We start from the raw sequence: 4,734 nt of genomic DNA, 5'->3' as shown, positions 1-4,734 counted from the left end.
TTGTCGTCCTGGAATTAGTCGGCTCTCATAGCGAGTTGCATATCCAGGTTAATCAAAAAAAAAACCTTGAATTGCTGTGTTAATCTGGGATCTACATGTGGTATCAGAGAAAAATCGATACGATATTCTGTTTTTTGAAGGAACAATACTCGTATGATGATGAACAGTGACCATTTTAAATTGAATTTTTGGTGATTTGATGCTAATTTCTTTGATCTCTAATGTTAAATTGATTCTAAGTTCATAGTCGATCATTTTGGAATCAATTACAGTTTTGAATTTGGATTAATCTGGTCAAATTGCAAAGATTTGGTGAATTTTTGGTGTTCGATAATTTCAAGCAGTTTATGTCAAATTCATGATGATTTTAAGTGTTTTGAACCAATTCGAGCTTGAGGATTTACATATTCGTGTTTCTGAACATGAATTGATCATCAATTTGAGGCTTAATTTGAAAAAAAAAATTTGGATTTTGATGATTTTTTGGCCGAACAGTTGCTGTATTGTAAGATCTATGAACATCGCTCGATGAATATTGCCTTAGGCGATATTGATGAAGAACATAGCTGGATGAATATGGTTTTGAGCGATACTTGGGAAGATATCGCTTGCTAAAGATGTGAGAAATACTTGGATAATCTGATTAATGCTTTGAGCGATAAAGCTTTAAGCGATATTTGAGGATACCGCCCAAGAAGTGAACGATAATTGGTAATCTGCTCAAGACTCAAATGACATTTGAGTATTTCGCTCAAGTGCTACGATATGCATGAGAAATTTGAAGTTTAAGGATATCGCTCATGTGTTAAGCGATGTATGTTTTAAGCGAAATCAGGAGTCAAGCGATATTCTCATTTAAGCGGTATTTGTTAATATCAAGCTTCAAGCGATTTAGGGTCAAGTGATATCAAACCCCAAGCAATATAATGGCAAGCGATTTTCTCATGCCAAGCGATTTAATGTTGAACGATATTTGGAGTTAAAGTATATCGCCTCAAGGCGTAGGTGATATACTTACTATTCATTGAGGATACCGCATAAAGCGTGAGCGATATCATTCTCATCATTAGTATATCGCTCATCTATACGAGTTATTACTGTTCATTGTGCGATATATTGGTTTTTATCCAAGATAACCCTGTGTGATAAAGACTGGTGTTCTTTATTTCTTTGCCTTGCGATATTAGTGCCTACTACAAGCATCATCAGCTTGTTCATAAGAGTTGACCTTTTGAAGTAAAGTTTGACTTTTTAGTCAAATTTATCAAGTTTATATTTTGAAGAGCCGGATTTGAAAATTTTCCAGAACTGAGTGATTGGATTCAGTATTTGATTGGATTAGTCAAAAGTTTGAGTTTCTTCAATCATTACTCTAAAGTTTTCCGCAAGAGGTCATACTGTTGAGTGCTTTCAATTATTTTGACTTGATCAATCAGAATTTTGAGAGCTTGCAATCAGTGTTTTGGAGTTTTCTCGAGATACTAGACGTCTGAGTGTTCTTAGTCATTGATCTAACCTGGTCAATTAGAGGTTTGAGTGATTATAATAATTGTTCTGGAGGTATGGTTGTGATTCAGAGTTTTAAGTGCCAGTAATCATTCGTCTGATTGAGAATTTTAAATCTGGGTTTTTGTTATTCAGTTTTCTGAAAGTATGAAAGAAATCGGTTTATCTTACTTGGTTGACAGTTGCTGATCAAGAAGCTATGTTTTTAATGCCGAATCTCTCCAAATTTCATTGTCATAAGGTGTTTACTCTGATTATGCAAGCTGGAAGTTGAAATACTTCGAAACCCCATTTTAAGAGCATCAACTACAATATCAATAAGATTGCCGTCTTTTCTGAACAAGAAACAACAAACAAAGTAATCTAGACAAATTAGTCAGGCAATTGAATTAAACAGTGGGAAAAAGTAAAAAAAAAAACACAAATCATTGAGAAGGTAAGGTTAGGCGGTTGAACATTTACTCTTGTTTCTCTCTATGAAACCTTCTAATTGTGCATCTCTTAATAGCTTAACTCAATGGAGCTATCATACTCACCAAAAAACAAAAATACCAACTCAAATGAAATTTGAATGATGATTGATGGCAACTGTATTTTCCAAACAACAAATTACAAACATCAACCAATGATCCATCACTGCAACAATTAGCAGTTCTACTTGTGAAAGTAAACAAAGGCACCATTAAGAAACAAACCCGCATTCAAATGGAAATTATCTGTATATATGTATGCATCTAGAAGTCTTTTTTTGTGTACAGAAACAAATTGACATTCAAAATGCAATTGAACTACTTGAAAAGGTTTTAATTTGTCAACCAACTTAATTGTAACTTGATTAGATGTAAGATTTTAGTCCATCCATCCAAATCAAGTTGAAGTTTTGTAATAAGATCTCATAAGTTAAGTTATATTCACCTTGTTAGCATGTTTCTTGGTAAAGCCAATGCTGAATATTCTCAAAATGTAACATGCCTTATGATAAAAAAAATATGAACGCAGAATCACGATAACAAGTATCATGATCTGTTGAAACTCCTATATACATTTGCTTTGTTTGCATAACCAAGAACTTAGCTTCTGCTCCTAGAAAAATAATCAAATAGTAACTTGTATATTAGGTACGCACCATAGAGTGAATATGCGGTTCTTATAGCTTAGAACTATTGCATATCCAATCAACATACCGTAAAATGTTGCACTCAATTTGCATATCCGAACACGACAAATGTAAAACAGGGTGTTTACTTACGGAGGTAATGATATCAATCGGCATAATTTTGAGATGGTTTGTGATGCTTATTACTTTCAAAGAGAGAAATTATCTTCAAGATACTCAGAGGAAGATTTGAAACACAAAAACCTATGAAAGATCAGTGAATAAAATCATTCAATGGAACGAAAAGAAACTCATTGAAACAGATACATGATTATCTTGAACAAATAAAAGGAAATGGAGCTTAGGAGAAAAGGGACGAGGAGGAGAGATGGAGAGAAATCAATAATCGTTAGGAAGAGGGAAGGAGAGAAACGAGGGATCGTGGCAACAGGGGGTTGGACAATTACCTTTGATTTATGTACATTATGCTTAAAAAATGGTACCTAGCTTTAGGAGTATAATAGTATAGATAAAAGTCTAAAATAAAAAAAATGAAAAAGTGAAGGATATAAAACAAATTTAATAAGTAATTATAAGCTATAAATATAAGTTTTAAAAATAATTTCAGTATGTATTTATGATATCTAATAATATGATTAAATAAAAAAATATTTGATATAAGACCTACTTTGAATATATTAATTAGATGATTATAATGGTATAATTTGTAAAACAGAAACATATCTTTTTAATGTATTTTGATTCATATACATTAATTGTGTTAATATGATTAGATTGTAAAAGAAAATGAAATAATAGAAGATATAAAATAAATTAAATATAATTTAAAAAATAATGTGATGTTTTATATTATTTTGGACGTGGAAGTTGAAAGGGTTGTAGAGTTCCAAAACTTATTATATAATTCATAAAAATAGATAACTTTTAAAATTTAATAAATAACTATTTTATAATAAAGTACCAGAAGAGTACTCGTGCAATGTAACGAGATAAATTTCGATTTTAATGTTTAGTTTTTTTTTCTCTATTGATATAATATGTAATTTTAAGAAGACGATAATGTTTTTATTTTTGAATAAAATATAAATTTGAAGATAACATAAAATTTTGAAAAAATAAATCGATATTAGTATCGAATTAACTATTTAACAGTTATCATTTTTCTGGTGTAACTTCTTTAATTCATTTTTTATTATAATTTTTAATTTAGATTTGATAACAAAGTAATTTATATTTGGTTTAACAATATAATTTTTTTATAAAGATAATAATTAAACATTCTGTTAGAACTCAATGATTATCTTAATTATATTTTAGATTTTTTTATATTTAAAATAGATGTTTATGTTGTATTTGATTATGTTTATCTACAGTTAGTTACACGAATTTAAAAATGAAGTTTTAATAAGTTGTACTTACGTAAAATAACATGTAATATTGAATTTTAAGTAATATGCATCAATAAACAGTACTTAATATATACAAAGGTTTTTAAGAGTTTTTGTCAAATGCTTTATAATATAACTAGAAGAGTACTCGCGCAATGCAGCGAGATACATCTTGATTTTAATATTTCATTTTATTCTTTATCCCAGTCGATGTTATAATATGGTCTTATGTGATTTTGAGAAAGCGATGATGTTTTTCATTTTTGAATAAAATATAAATTTGAAGATATCATAAAAATTTGACAAAAATCGATATTAGTATTAAATTAACTATTTAAAATTCCTCGTTTTTTGGGTAATTTTTTAATTCAATTTTTTTATAATTTAATTTAGGTAAAATAACGAAATAATTTATATTTGTTTTAATAATATAATTTTCTTATAAAGATAATAACTATTTATTTTGTTTGAACTCGATAATTATTTTAATATATTTTAGATTTTTTATATTTTAAAATGAGATGTTTATCCTCTATTTGATTATGTTTATCCGCAGTTAGTTATACGAATTCAAACATCGAGTTTTAGTAAGTTGTACTTATGAATAATTTAGTTGTACTCTTGAATTTTGAGTAATATGCATCAATATACAATATTTTATGCATAACAAAAATATATCGATATTCTTATCAAATAACTATTTAAAATTCATTAACTATTTAA

Source organism: Cynara cardunculus (genome assembly GCF_001531365.2).
Source record: "Cynara cardunculus var. scolymus isolate 2C chromosome LG 6, CcrdV1, whole genome shotgun sequence".
Classification (NCBI taxonomy): domain Eukaryota; kingdom Viridiplantae; phylum Streptophyta; class Magnoliopsida; order Asterales; family Asteraceae; genus Cynara; species Cynara cardunculus.
Note: the sequence above shows the minus strand (reverse complement) of the source record.